Source organism: Mobula hypostoma, unplaced genomic scaffold, assembly GCF_963921235.1.
Source record: "Mobula hypostoma unplaced genomic scaffold, sMobHyp1.1 scaffold_111, whole genome shotgun sequence".
In the NCBI taxonomy this organism is placed as follows: domain Eukaryota; kingdom Metazoa; phylum Chordata; class Chondrichthyes; order Myliobatiformes; family Myliobatidae; genus Mobula; species Mobula hypostoma.
The window spans coordinates 305,492-321,676 of record NW_026948223.1 but is presented as its reverse complement, the minus strand read 5'-3'; the positions used below and the strand labels follow the sequence as shown (position 1 = coordinate 321,676).

General features: G+C 45.9%; 1 protein-coding gene across 1 annotated transcript in view; it reads right to left on the bottom strand.

The window, feature by feature from the left end:
- Positions 1 to 14,561, bottom strand: part of LOC134342012 (NACHT, LRR and PYD domains-containing protein 3-like) — a 31,146-nt gene extending 16,585 nt beyond the window's left edge. The window contains exons 1-3 of the mRNA XM_063039953.1: positions 14,234 to 14,561; positions 7,465 to 7,633; positions 2,366 to 2,534 (exon numbers count right to left, since the gene is read on the bottom strand). The gene's annotated coding sequence lies outside the window, so the exon portion shown is untranslated. The remainder of the gene's footprint in view (positions 1 to 2,365; positions 2,535 to 7,464; positions 7,634 to 14,233) is intronic.
- Between the last annotated feature and the right edge of the window lie 1,624 nt (positions 14,562 to 16,185).

The following is a 16,185-nucleotide window of genomic DNA, read 5'->3' as shown; positions in this document are numbered from 1 at the left end:
GACCAAGCTGTCATGAGGCATCTTGTCAAAGGCTTTACTGTAGTTCAATGTACAACATCCTCTTACCCACCCTCATTGACAATCATCTTCAAAACCTTAAACAGTATTGTTCAACACAAATTTCCATGCAGTGTCAAGGTGACTCCTGATCAGTCTCTGTCGATCCAAATGCCAAGTGTTGGTAGATATTCTGTGTGTGACTGGTCCATATTGTGGAAAATTATCTCCGGCACCTCTACTTCCATTTTCTCCACTCTCCATCAAAAAGCCAAAATGGCAACCCGTAATAAGATTATGCTTCTCCAATTGCTGCCCCAAGTATCCGTTCCAAGTGTTGCCCCCCCCCACCGATGTAACACTCATTGGTGAATAATCCCCAGGATCAAAGGATCAAACCCGTTTGGTTTATTGAATAACGGAACAACATTTGACAGCCTCCAATCATGTGTTACTATCCCTGTGGCCAGAGAGGATACAATGATCATTGTCAATGCCCCGTAACCTTCCCCTCAGTTCCTCTAGTAACGTGTGTATCTTGTGTGATGAGGTCCAGAATTACCCTTGTAAACTGTGCCTGAATTACCCCGATGAACTGTGCTTTTGAAGAGAGAGAGAGAGAGAGTTATTTAACACTGACATGTTGTTTTGAAAGGAGAGAGAGAGATAAAGACTGCTTACAGGTTGTTTATACTTTCTTCAAGGACATTGCCTGCTTGTACTCTTACACAGGCAGAGCAGGGCGGAGTTATTTGAATGACAGGTGGTACTCAGCACGGGAAGAGAAAATAGAGGTCAGATGATACAGACCTCAGACACATGTTTTGGACACTGAATGAGCTTTGTTGTGCCCGCAGGAAAAGTGGGCTTTGGAGGATCGATCAGTCGCTCTTGCAGTGAAAAAGAAAGGCAGTGACCGATGGGGAGTTGTCCATGTTTCCACCCCTGCCTGACATCTACCATGACATCTGTCACCTGACCAGCATCATTGCCTCATACTAGATGCAGTATGCAACTCCTCCGGTTAGCCCATCGACATAATATGGCAAGAATCCTTCCTGGACACACACTGCATTCTGCCCCATTGACACATTTTGGAACAAGGAGGTGGGATCAACATTAGGAAAGTTGAGATCAACAATGATAACAACCTTGTTGCTTTTGCACCTTTCCCAAAACTGCCAAGTTATCTGCTCCTCATTATCACAGTGGCTTTGGGGGAGGCTTATAGAATACTTCCAGAATGATAGCCCCCTTCCCGTTTCTGACTTTCACCCACATTGATGTCCTCTGTGTATGTAGCTGTGATACCATCCCTAATTAGTACAGAGAATTCTCCCCCTTTCACCCCCCCCAATATGTATTATGAAACAACTGAAACCTGGAGCATCAAACACCAATCCTGCCCTTGTAACAGTCAGATCTGTGTAAAGGTGATAATATGTACCATCCATGTACTGAAACATGTTCTGTTACCCTTATTCTTAATACTTATGGTACTGAAATAAACACATTTCCATCTGACTGCATGATGCCCTGTCCACAACCGATCCTTCCACAGTCTCTCTGAACATTACATCTACCTTTATATCAACTCTTCTATCATCTGACCAAACACTCTGGTTCCCATCCCGCAACAACTGAGTTTAAACCAACCCCGGCAGCTCCAGCGGACCTGGCTGTAAGAACATTTGTTGATCTCAAGTACAGATATAACCCATGCCTTTGGTACAGGATGAAATGGGAAAATAACTTCATTGTAAGACCTAATTCTGCTTAATCACAGATTCATAGGTTCTGACAATTTATTAGTAGAAAAGTACTTGATGAAGACAGGCTATGTAAATGTAAATTATTGGTTGGCATTTGCTAGTTAGGACTGAATGAAATGTAGTGCTGGGACATTTGGCTTCAAGAGGGTTTGCTCTTAGCAGAGGCTTGCACGACCATATACTCGAGGGCAGGTATATCATTACAGCTTGCAATGGCCAGAGGAAACAATGACATGTTGCTGTAGTTCATGAAAATTCCACATTTCTGCAGTCACTACAGCAGGAAACAACTGTGGCGTCTTCTAAAGGGAGGAAATTCTCAACACATTTTGAGATAATTGTGACCTAACACAGCCACGCAAGGAAACATCAGAAATGATAAGTTTGAAATAAACAAACAATATGAGGGAACGTGTGTGACTTCACACAACTGATGCTGACAGCACATTAGTAGAGCTGGAGTGATTGCAACTGGGTCTGATAGAGGCATAAATAGTATTTCTAGGCTTATTCAGTCTCACTCCAGCTATTTCCTACCTTCCTTGGTACAGAAATGTAATGTCTGAAGGACTAGCGTTTGGGTAAATGAAACTCACCAAACTTTCTCCAGACTGAATCAATGGAAACCCTGAGTCAGAAGGGTTCTCTCCAGTTGATGCTCCCAGTCCTTGGGCAGGTTCACGTGTTGCTGTTCCCTCATGTACAGTTGTGGTTCTCTTCCGGTCGTGGGCTTTTCTTCCAATAAATCTCTCAACACAGGTCTAACTTTAACCAGAGAGATAATGAAGCATGTTAATAATACAAAGGAGAACAAAAAAATAAACCCATTGAAATTTAAATCTTGAATACATATATAAGTATCCCAGTGAAGAAATCTGTAACTGTCCCTCACACGTTACAAAGTCTGACATAGGATACAAAGGAACAGACACAAAATGCTGCGGGAACTCATCAGACCGGGCAGCATCTGTATGGCGACTCTACTCTCTTCCATAGATGCTGCCTGGCCTGCTGGGTTCCTCCAGCACTTTGTGTGTGTTGCTTGGATTTCCAGCATCTGAAGATTTTCTCTTGCTTGTGATGGGATACACATGCCGGGGCTCAGTCATGGTATAAGATACAAGTCATAATATACGAGTAGAGTTAGGTGATTCAGTCATTCTAGTCTGCTCCATAATCAATCATTGAGGTTTTTTCCCCCCAACACCGAATTCTTGCTTCCCTGCTCTAACACTCAAACCTATTTAGCAATCCAGAACATGAATATACCCAACGACAGCCTCCACCACCCTCTGTGGCATCAAACTCCACAGATTACCAACATTTGGCTAAAGTAGTTGCTCTCATCTCAGTTTTAAAGTGAAGCTTCTTTATTCTGAGGATGCACTCTCAGATCCCAGACTCTCCATCTAATCGAGACATCGTCTCCATTCTGACTGTATCCAGGCTTGTTGTTATTCAGTTGGTGTAAATAATCACCCCCGCCCACCCTCCTCCCTCAACCACCATCCCTCTGAACTCCACTGAACACAGGCCAGGGCCATCAAATGCTCCAAATGCATAAAGCTCATCATTCCTCAGCTTATTTTGTGAAGCTTCTTTTCAACAACTGTACTGAACACATGTCCAGGATTAAAAGGACAACTGGTAGCAGGATAATTTACAGGGAAAAGCTGTGATTACTTTACTGTTCTACTCTCACAAAAAGTGCACTGCTGCACTGCTCCAATCGCAGGAGATTTAAGGTTTTCCAGGGTGAATGTTGTAAAGAGAAACTGGAATCACTAGAAACACTCAGCAAGTAAGGAACGGTCATGGGGAGAGGAACAAAGTTAACGATTCAGTTTCCTAACTTTTCGTCAGAATGGATTCAAATATTATCCAGTTTTTACTGGAAATCTTGGGTTGTTTTCCTTGCAGCGGCGGAGACTGAGGGGAGATCTGTTAGAGGTTTATAACATTATGAAAGACACAGATAGAGTAGACAGGGAGTGGCTACAAATGTCTAAAACCAGAGGACATGCATTGAAGGTGTGAGGGAGTAGATGCAAAGGAAATGTGAGGATAAGTTGTTTTACTCAGGCCTCTACTGCCATGATGAGGCTAAACTCAGGCTGGAGGAGCAACACCTCATATACCGTCTAGGTAGTCTCCAGCCCCTTGGTATGAACATAGAATTCTCCAACTTCCGGTAATTCCCTCCCCCTCCCTTCCCCTATCCCTATTTCACTCTGCCCCTCCTCCAGCTGCCTATCACCTCCCTCATGATTCCGCCTCCTTCTACTACCTATTGTGTTTTCCCCTGTTCCTCCTTCACCTTTCCTGCCTATCACCTCCCTGCCTCCCTTCCCTCACCCCTTTGTCTTTCCCCTTACTGGTTTTTCACCTGGAACCTACCAGCCCTCTCCTTCCCACCCTCCCCCCACCCTCTTTATAGGGCCTCTGCCCCTTCCCCCTACAGTCCTGACGAAGGGTTCCGGCCCGAAATATCGACCGATCTTTTCCACTGATGCTGCCCGACCTACTGAGTTCCTCCAGTGTGTTGTGAGTGTTGCTTTGACCCCAGCATCTGCAGATTATTTTGTGTTTATGCTTCATTACTCCGCTGCGAAGTCTCTTCGAGGTATGCCTACCCTGAAGAAGTTTAAATCCTCTCTTCGACGGGAGTTCAGTGAGACCCTCTCTCACTGCTCCCCCTCTGTGATCTCTGCCTCTCTCCGACTCTTCGACCACATCCTGACTCAGACCCACTACCACAGCCACATTTCCTTCCTGGGAACGTTTCTCCGCCGCCATCTGTTACCGCAGGGATTCCAGCTCCGGTTCCAGGCCTCCCAGTTCGGACCCGACGTGGATCCCAGGTACCTCCGTTTCATTGACTGCTGCTCCCGCCGGATTCTCCACGCCACGCTCGCTGTCATGTGGAGCCCTGTCCCTCTTTCTGCCACCACTCTGGGGCACGCTCTCCACCATCTGCCATGGACCTGTCCTACACTTCATTCTCCACCGGATTCACGCCTCAAACTGCCGTTTCTTCTCCTACCTGGCATCCAAGAAGGACCACAAGCTCGCCCGCCTGGAGCCCACGATGATGATCGGTTCCAGCCCAGACTCCGAGGACCTTGACTTCTCAGGCCTTCAGCAGGCTGAAGACCCATCCGCCTCTGACTCTGACCCCGACTGGAACTACGGCCTCCCGGACATGGGCACCAGCCCCCGGCGGGCCAGGGAGTGGTGGATGCTCGGAATGAGCTGCCTGTTATGGTGGTGGACGCCAATACATCGGAGTCTTTGAAGAGACATTTAAACAGGCACATGGATGGGTGTGAGTAAGATTGAGAGGGGATATGGACATTGTGTAAGTAGGATGGATTAGTTTTTTTTTGCGGGGGGGGCTTTGATTTATATTTATCTGGTTTAGCACAACATTGTGGCTGATGTGCCTGTTCCTGTGATGTACTGTTCCATGTTCTGTTCTATCTCCAGCATCTTGAGTTTCCATTTGACTCCCACTGGTTGATAGACAGGTGAGAGTGAGGGGGAATTTCCAAGCATGGATGGAACACCGGACCCCCGGGTCCATTTCTACTGGTGCAAATACAAAACAGCATATTTAATCACAGCCTCACCCTGTGAGGGATAGAATGGGAATTCAGGATTGAATGGCCTGTCACATGAAGAGCATTTGATGGCTCTGGAGCTGTATTCACCTGTATTCAGAGGAATGAAGGGTGATTTCATTGAATCCTATCGAATGGTGAATAGCCTTGATTGAGTGGATATGGAGAGGATGTTTCCTGTATTGAGAGAGTCCAGGACCAGAGGACGCAGCCTCAGATTAAAGGGGATAGAGGGGTATTCCTTCAGAAATGAGATTAGGGGGAATTTCTTTAGCCAGAGAGTGGTGAATCTGTGGAATCTTCTTGCCACGGGCAGCTGGAAGGCCAAGGATATCAAAGGCAGAGGTTGCTAGATTGTTGATTGATCGGGGCATGAAGGGCCATGGGGAGAAAGAAGGAGACTGGGACTGAGGAAGATTGGAACAGCCATGATAAAATGGAAGAACAGATGCGATGGGCCAGATGGCCTAATGCTGCTCCAGTATCTGATGGATTTATGTGGGGCGCCAGAGTGACGTCACATGCGGGTGAGAGCTTGCATTCAAAAGCCGTTTATTGGACGTTTTAACGATTTCAGCGGATGGACGAAGCAAACTTAACAGGTTTCCTCACTGAATCCAGTGATGTGTGAGGTAAAGTCCCCTGATCTGCAATGTTATCCGTAGAGTAGGCAGTGTGTTGCTTGTCTCGAGTTGGGTCACAAAACCCCAAAGGTTTCGGAGGAGGACTTTCTGCGGTGGTTCAGTCAGTGCAGTGTCATGTTTAATCTTTTCATAAACAGCGGTTTTACTAAAGTAAACGGAACTGCCAGCAGGGTAAAGACAGGTTCGTATCAGTTAACAGAAGACCTCTCGTCCCTGCAGTCCTTGTCTCCCGGCAAACTAAACACCCCGACAGTGTAGGTACCCCTTCCTCTAAAGTGAGTGAATCATTCCGATAGCTGATCGCTGAGAGAAGTTATAGTTGTTGGGCGTTAAAGTTGGTCCAGATTTGGCTGGATGGAGTTAATGCAGAGTTCGGGGGTGTCACAGTGAAAGAACCGAACAGCCAAATCCTCGACGTTGTCCCTCCGACCTCCGGCCACTGGTGGCGCCACAGGGACCTCCTGCGAATCACAGCACAGGGCCGACCCCAGCTGTTGCAGGCTGTTCTCCTGGCTGGGCGGCGATGAGGAAGGGTCTGATCTCGGGTTTGTGTAAATCGAAGGTCGGTTGCAGTGTGAAAGAGCCGGGACCGAGCCGGACAGCTGGACAGTCTGGGCCGGGAATGTAGGATCAGTTAGTTCTGATTCTCCAAGCTGTGAGAGTGGATGTCCGTGACATTAATCTGTCTACCTGTACAGTTGTGGGGTGAATGGTGGGAAGGGTGTGAGGCTATTGGCGGGGTGGTGGGAGGTTGGAGTAGTGTGGGTTATCGGACGCAGCGTGACCCAAGAGGATGGGTTCCAGGGCAAATTAAGTTGTAAACAAGGGAGGAATTGGTCCATTGGATCAGACAGTTCACATGTCCTTTCAGGAAGCAACAAGTGTTTCTTGATATTAATCACTGTCTGATCTTGCTGCTAACATTGTGTTTGTCACAGAGCCCCAGAGTCTGGGAACAGCTGGATGGTAGGAAGCAGATGGTGATGATGGGAGTCTGTTTCTTGGACTCTAGTCCTGTGCTTAGTCATGTTCCACATGGTTTCTTGTCATGTATATCAATAACTTGGTTGTGAATGTTCCGGATATGGGTAGAAAGCTTGCAGAAAGTAAGTTCAAGCAATTACTTTTTTTTTTGAAAGATAGTAAGTATATACAAACCGCTCAGATTCCCTTTCCTCACTCAGAACTGACCAAAAGCTACTTCAGAACATGCAAAATCTTGAAATGAGTAAACACTGAGAGAATGTGAGTGGCTTTGAAGAGCTGGGCTTCTGACAACACATTACCAGTTCTAGAATAATAGCAACTGGGTCTGACAGAAACATAACTGGTACTTCTGGACACATTCAGTCTCCCTCCAACAGTTTCCTACCTTCCTTTCTGCAGATATGTAATGTCTAAAAGACCAGTGCTTGACTAAATGAGACTCACCAGACTTTCTCTGGACTGAATCAATGGAAACTCTGAGTCAGAAGGGTTCTCTCCAGTTGATGCTCTCACTCCTCGGGCTGGCTCATTTGTCGCCGTTCCCTCGTTTTCAGTCATGGTTTACTTCCAGATGTCAGTTTTTCTTCCAATAAATCTTTCACCACAGGTCCAACTTTAACCAGACAGATAATAAACCACATTAACAATACAAAGGAGAACAAAATATTTCTGCCTAATGAAGTTGAAGACAAATATAAAGATCTCAATGAACAAAACTGAAATTGCCCCTCGCACTTCTTAAAGCCTGATATGGGATATGAAGGTGTCATCGTTCAGTTATGGTAAGACACGAGATGTAGGAGGAGAATCAGATGATTCGGTCCACCGTGTCTGCTCCACCATTCAACCATGAATTTTACTCCAACTCCATATTCCTGCCTTCATCCTGTAACCCTGAAGCTACGTAGCAATCACGAATATATTTAAATCTGCCTTAAATATACGCCAAGGGCAGCCTCCACCATCCTCTGCGGCAACAATTTCCACACAGAGCAGCCATCCTTCGGCTGGAGAGATTTTTCTCATCTCAGTTTTAAGGGAAACGTCTTTACTCTGAGACTGTGCCAGCTGATTGTAGACTCTCCATGTCCACTGTATTCAGGCTTTTCAGCATTCGATAGGTTTACTTCACCTCCCCACACCACCGTCCCTCTGAACTGCACTGAGCAAGTCCAGACCTGTCAAATGCTCCTCATACATAAAGCCCATCATTCCTGAGATTATTCTTGTGAACCTTGTTAGCAACAACTGCACTGAACACATTCCCAGGAGTAACAGGAAAATTGGTACCAAGAAAATTTAGTGGGAAGAGCTGTAGTTTCATTATTGTCCGACTGTCACAGAACGAGCCATTTCCATTTCCAAGTTAAAACAGGCCCATTTCAGGAAATATAAACCATTCCAGGATGAATGTAATAGAAAGAAACTGGAATTACCAGAAACACTCAGCAGGTAAGGAACAACTGTGTGGAAGGGAACAAATTTGACGATTCAGGTTCACACCTTCCTTCAGAATGACTTCATACATTTTTAGTTTTTACTGCAGATCTCCAGCATCAAAATCTGTTAGATTTCCACTGCCTGACAGACAGGTGACAGTGAGGGGGTTTTCCAAACGCGTTTTGAACACGGAACCCCCAGACCAGAAACACTCGCTCAACAACTCATAAACCTGGGCAGGTTGATCCGCAAGTCCATTTTACTATGATATCCCATGACCCAACCTCACAGTGTCACACAGCTGAGCCTGTCACTTCCGACGTTAGAAGCCTCACACATCGTCCCCACGTCTCCCAGCAAGTGGTGTATTCAGGGATATACCCACAACCAATGTCCTGAAGCCCGAGACTTCTCAATCATTTGGAAGGAGGAACATCGTGTCCCATCTGTATAAGTACTGACCTTGACCAAATCACAAATACTGAGAGCTCCATATGCCCGGAGTTTCCAAGGATTACAGCCTAAACAACAACTCTCCCAGGACTCCTTGCTACCGGTAATACGATGCAGTGTTTCGGCCAATCAGAGTTCAAAAACTAACACTCCACCAACCTATGGCAGAACAGGAACCTGATGATCATCTGACTGGACTAACGATCAGGCTGCAAAACCTTGGCGTGAGTCACCAGATACCGGGGATACGTTTCATGTCATCTCCTGAAGCTAAACTGAACTCAATTTATCATTATCACAATGTTGAATGAGGTCGCCATCACATTTCCTGTAGGCTAACAAGAATAAAATGTTTTTAATATAAAATTTAAATAATAGAGCTGGAAACTCGTTTTATCCGATTAGACTTGTGGAAAGAGAAATTGTGGAAGGCCCAATATCAGTACTGGGACTGTCCAAGTTGCTGCCCGATCTGCTGTACGTTTCCAGCATTTTCTCTTTTTACTTTAAATGATGCACAACTATTGACTGATTACAAGACGTTTGTGACGGCCTGAACAAAGTTGCACAATGTAATGCCCACATTCATCAGTTTTGTCTGCATTACAACACAGGGTTAATACAGGTGATACAGTCAATGCTCACAACATCCTCCCCAATGCACTATCAATCTGCTACATCTGCTCCCGAGGCTACTGTCTCTCAATGAGGGACCGTGACCAGAGAGCGATAAAAATGAGCAGCACTCCCTGCAAGTCACATGGGCTGTTACCCGGGCAACAAAGAAAGTGGCTCTCCAAAAATGACAAAAAGTAATAACAGTCTCACTTTAAATGCTGTCAAGATTAACACTTTGTCATTTTGTAACGTTGAAACTAAAATTATAATTATTGATGCGATACAGAGTGGCCAGAAATTGACTGATGTGATGGGATACAGACTGGACAGAGATTGAACAAGATGGTTGATATATATCATTGAGGTTGTGGGATACTGAATGGACAGAGATTGAAGAAGATGGTTGATATATATCATTGAGGTTGTGGGATACAGAATGGACAGAGATTGAACAAGATGGTTGATATATATCATTGAGGTTGTGGGATACTGAATGGACAGAGATTGAACAAGATGGTTGATATATATCATTGAGGTTGTGGGATACAGACTGGACAGAGATTGAACAAGATGGTTGATATATATCATTGAGGTTGTGGGATACAGACTGGACAGAGATTGAACAAGATGGTTGATATATATCATTGAGGTTGTGGGATACAGACTGGACAGAGATTGAACAAGATGGTTGATATATATCATTGAGGTTGTGGGATACAGACTGGACAGAGATTGAAGAAGATGGTTGATATATATTGAGTGCAGAAGATGGCAGCGCGTGCGGCCTCTCCGGTGATGAATATCTGTTATCTGTCAAGCAGGGGACTGTGCGCAATACTGATTTTATGGAGACAGACATTGAGTGCATAGCTGAACATCTGCAAAACTTCTGAAATGTCTGCTTTGCTACCGCTGCTACTGCGTGGTAACCGGAATCTCTGGAGCTGAAGGCCTTGAAATCCTCGGCTTTGCGTGTTTCAGCGGCCGGGGAGAGGTCGAAGGTGCTCGGCGGAGGATGGCGCTCGTGAGGCTGTATCGGAGAGGCTGCTCGGAAGCTCAGAGTTTTCAGACGGATGGACTCGGGGTCGGCTGCCTCCAAGGTATCGGCAAGTTGATGGTGCCTGGAGGTTTAGGCAGGGAGTTTCTCCCTTTTGTCGCTGCTATCAGGAACTCGGGGACTTTCAGACATTTTTTTTTGTGTGCCTATGGACTGTTAATCAAGTTATGGTACTGCTTTTCACTGCTGTAACTATATGCTATAATTATGTGGTTCTGTCAGTGTTAGTCTTTGGTCTATCTTGTTTTCTGTGATATCACACCGGAGAAACATACTATCATTTCTTAATGCATGTATGCATTTCTAAATAACAATAAAAGAGGACTGACTGTTCTCATAATCTAATAGATATATATAAAATTGAGGTGGTGGGATACAGGATGGACAGAGTTTGAACAAGATGATTGATATACATCATTGAGGTGAATGGATACAGACAGGACAGAGGTTGAACAAGGTGTTCGATATACATCATTGAGTTGTGAGATACAGACTGGACAGAGATAGAACAAGATGCGCGGGGAATGAGCAGATGGAACCAGATGGGAAAAGGGATAATCATTAGTTTTCTCTTCATTACAACACAGGAATAATTCAGTACACACAGTCAATGTTCACAACATCCTCCCCACCCCTCTATCAATCTGTTAAATCTGCACCTGACATCACTAACTCTCACTGAGCGACGGTGACCAGAGAGCGATACAAATGTTTACCACTCCCTGCCGGCCACATGGGCTGTTATCCTGGCAATGCAGAAAATGGCCTTCCAAAAATGACCGAAAAACTCAACAGAGGAGTCAATTTTAAATGCTGTGAGTCTCGTTATGACAACATAGAACATAGAATAGTACAGCACAGTACAGGCCTTTCGGCCCACAATGTTGTTCCGACCCTCAAACCCTGCCTCCCAGATAACCCCGCACCTTAAATTCCTCCATATACCTGTCTAGTACCCTCTTAAACTTCACTAGTGTATCTGCCTCCACCACTGACTCAGGCAGTGCATTCCACACACCAACCACTCTCCGAGTAAAAAACCTTCCTCTAATATCCCCCTTGAACTTCCCACCCCTTACCTTAAAGCCATGTCCTCTTGTATTGAGCAGTGGTGCCCTGGCGAAGAGGCGCTGGCTATCCACTCTATCTATTCCTCTTATTATCTTGTACACCTCTATCATGACTCCTCTCATCCTCCTTCTCTCCAAAGAGTAAAGCCCGAGCTCCCTTAATCTCTGATCATAATGCATACTTTCTAAACCAGGCAGCATCCTGGTAAATCTCCTCTGTACCCTTTCCAATGCTTCCACATCCTTCCTATAGTGAGGTGACCAGAACTGGACACAGTACTCCAAGTGTGGCCTAACCAGAGTTTTATAGAGCTGCATCATTACATTGCGACTCTTAAACTCTAACCCTCGACTTATGAAAGCTAACACCCCATAAGCTTTCTTAACTACCCTATCCACCTGTGAGGCAACTTTCAGGGATCTGTGGACATGTACCCCGAGATACCTCTGCTCCTCCACACTACCAAGTATCCTGCCATTTACTTTGGACTCTGCCTTGGAGTTTGTCCTTCCAAAGTGTACCACATCTCCGGGTTGAACTCCATCTGCCACTTCTCAGCCCACTTCTACATCCTATCAATGCCTTTCTGCAATCTTTGACAATCCTCTACACTATCTACAACACCACCAACCTTTATGTCGTCTGCAAACTTGCAAACCCACCATTCTACCCCCATATCCCGGTCATTAATAAAAATCAAAAAAAGCAGAGGTCCCTGAACAGATCCTTGTGGGACACCACTAGTCACAATCCTCCAGTCTGAATATACTCCCTCCACCACCACCCTATGCTTTCTGCATGCAAGCCAATTCTGAATCCACCTGGTCAAAGTTCCTTGGATCCCATGCCTTCTAACTTTCTGATTAAGCCTACCGTGTGGAACCTTGTCAAATGCCTTACTAAAATCCATGTAGATCACATCCACTGCACTACCCTCATCTATGTGCCTGGTCACCTCCTCAAAGAACTCCATCAAGCTTGTTAGACACGATCTGCCCTTCACAAAGCCATGCTGACTGTCCCTGATCAGACCATGATTCTCTAAATGCCCATAAATCCTATCTCTAAGAATCTTTTCCAATAGCTTTCCCACCGCAGACGTAAGGCTCACTGGTCTATAATTACCCGGACTATCCCTACTACCTTTTTTGAACAATGGGACAACATTTGCCTCCCTCCAGTCCTCCGGTACCATTCCCATGGACAATGAGGATATAAAGATCCTAGCCAGAGGCTCAGCAATCTCTTCTCTCGCCTCGTGGAGCAGCCTGGGGAATATTCTGTCAGGCCCCAGGGACTTATCCATCCTAATGTATTCTAACAACTCCAACACCTCCTCTGCCTGAATATCAACATGCTCCAGAACATCAATCTCACTCATATTGTCCTCACCATCATCAAATTCCCTCTCATTGGTGAATACCGAAGAGAAGTATTCATTGAGGACCTCGCTCACTTCCACAGCCTCCAGGCACATCTTCCCACCTTTATCTCTAATCGGTCCTATCTTCACTCCTGTCATCCTTTTTTCCTTCACATAATTGAAGAATGCCTTGGGGTTTTCCTTTACCCTACTCACCAAGGCCTTCTCATGCCCCCTTCTTGCTCTTCTCAGCCCCTTCTTAAGCTCCTTTCTTGCTACCCTATATTCCTCAATAGACCTATGTGATTCTTGCTTCCTGAACCTCATGTATGCGGTCTTCTTCCACCTGACTAGATTTTCCACCTCACTTGTCACCCATGGTTCCTTCACCCTACCATTATTTATCTTCCACACTGGGACAAATTTATCCCGAACATCCTGCAAGAGAGCTCTAAACATCGACCACATGTCCATAGTACATTTCCCTGCAAAAACATCATCCCAATTCACACCCGCAGGTTCTAGCTTTATAGCCTCATAACTTGCCCTTCCCCAATTAAAAAATTTCCTGTCCTCTCTGACTGTATCCTTTTCCATGATAATGCGAAATGCAAGGGAGCGGTGGTCACTGTCCCCCAGATGCTCACCCACTGAGAGATCTGTGACCTGACCTGGTTCATTACCTAATACTAGATCTAGTATGGCATTCACACTGGTCGGCCTGTCCACATACCGTGACAGGATTCCGTCCTGGACACACTTAACAAACTCTGCCCCATCTAAACCCTTGGAACGAATCAGGTGCCAATCAATATTAGGGAAGTTAAAGTCTCCGTTGATAACAACCCTGTTATTTTTGCACCTTTCCAGAATCTGCCTCTCAATCTGCTCCTCTGTATCTCTGCTGCTACCAGGGAGCCCGGAGAGTCACCACCCATCGGGGGCTGTGAGCACACACCACGTGATCTTGCGTCACAAAGCGGAGGGCGGGGCTAAATAGCCTCACGTGACCTGTTGGCGGGACTTCCATTTCAATTCTGCGGAAAGAGACAGCCTGGGCTCCTGGTTTGGGTCGTTCAATGCAGATTAAGTGGAGTCGACACGTTTCTGACGAGCCCAGATAACTGGGTACTAAATGAGTAATTGGCCCGCCGTTCGGGGCTGACGGCCAACATCAGATTTCCCCGCTCGGGATCGGTCTCAATACTCACCGATGGGAAAGATATATCTTCGGCCCGTAAATAGTGATGCCGACCCCCGGCTCCCCGATCAAGGAGGCGATCGTCCCTTCCCGATCCCGCGGACGATCCGCTTCAGCACTGAGCGGCAAGGCAAACGCCGTTCGTCTGGCGACAGTGAGCATGCGCGAAGTTTGTTGCGTCATCCGGAGGGCGTGGCCTCGGGAGCAGACGCGCTGCTGCCCGTCTGCGGTTAAATGGGCGGGGCGAACAGGATCACGTGACCGGTGGGTCCCACAACCCAGGGAGAGACTCCAGTGACCCGCCCGTCACTCTGTGTTATGTACAGCAGCGATAGACCACAAACTCAGTCTGTATTAGTATAAACTACTATCTGTATTAGTGTAGAGACAATTAAACAAACTACTCTTCTATACAGAAGTTAACAGTGTTATGCGTTTGCGGCTCCCAAACTCTCAAGTTTAGGAACAGTTCTGAAAGTTTCAAGATGGCAAGTTTCAGTTTTCCACGGAATGGGGAAATTTGTAAATCCACATTGAAATGCAACGAGAAAGTAATCACAAAGAATTTCACAGGTTCCACGCTGGGAAAACGAAGTCAGTCACAGAGGATTTTCTGTCGTCGAGCTGTGTTCCAAAATCCACGAAGAGATTATCCAAGGTGACAGTCACAGGAATATTCTTTAGAGCAAGTGGTCGCTGCACAACACCCGAATCCACGCAAGTGTTAACGAAAGTGGTGGCCACAGAAATACTCTAACAGTCCACTTATGGATCAGAACAGTGACAGTCACACATTCAATATGCACTGCGTGCCGCTCCTTCACCCAGTCCTTTTGGGCATGGGAAAAGTATCAAACTTTTACCCATTACTTTAGCAAACTACAGCTTGCAGTCCGCCGGTCCTCCATCTCTCTCTCTCTTTCTCTCTGTCTCTCTCTCTCTCCCTGTCTCTCTCTGTCTCTCTCTCTCTCTGTCTCTGTCTGTCTGTCTCTCTCTCTCCCTGTCTCTCCCTGTCTCTCTCTCTCTCTCTGTCTCTCTCTCTCCCTGTCTCTCTCTGTCTCTCTCTCTCAGCTCCAGCAGTCAGTGTACTGACGTCATACTCCCGCCTCCTGCAGCCTCTCTCACAGTGACACCCACAGCAAAATGTAACCTCTGATCTCGTAACACTTGTCCTTCACATCTCCTCTCACCCTAAATGTATTAGACATTTCAACCCCCAGGAAAAATATATCGTCTGTCCGCTCTATCTATTCCTCTTTTAATCTTATAAATGTCCATCCAGTCTTACCCCAGCCTGCGCCACTCTGGAGAAAACAACACAAGTTTGTCCAGCCTCTCGTTGCAGCTCTGAACCACCCGATCAATCTGTGCAGTCTCTTTCAGGGAGCTGTGAACTTGGATCCAATATCCCTCTGCTCATCGACACTGTTCAGGGACTTTCATTCAACAGTGTGCTGTCTCTTTACATTTCACAGTGTGCCGTCTCTTCACATTTAACAGTGTACCGTCTCTTCACATTCAACAGTGTACCGTCTCTTTACATTCAACAGTGTACTGTCCCTCTACATTCAACAGTGTACCGTCTCTTTACATTCAACAGTGTACCGTCTCTTTACATTCAACAGTGTACCGTCTCTTTACATTCAACAGTGTACCGTCTCTTTACATTCAACAGTGTACCGTCTCTTTACATTCAACAGTGTACCGTCTCTTCACATTTAACAGTGTACCGTCTCTTTACATTCAACAGTGTACCGTCTCTTCACATTTAACAGTGTACCGTCTCTTTACATTCAACAGTGTACCGTCTCTTTACATTCAACAGTGTACCGTCTCTTCACATTTAACAGTGTACCGTCTCTTCACATTTAACAGTGTACCGTCTCTTCACATTTAACAGTGTACCGTCTCTTCACATTTAACAGTGTTCTGTCCCTGTACATTCAACAGTGTAACGTCTCT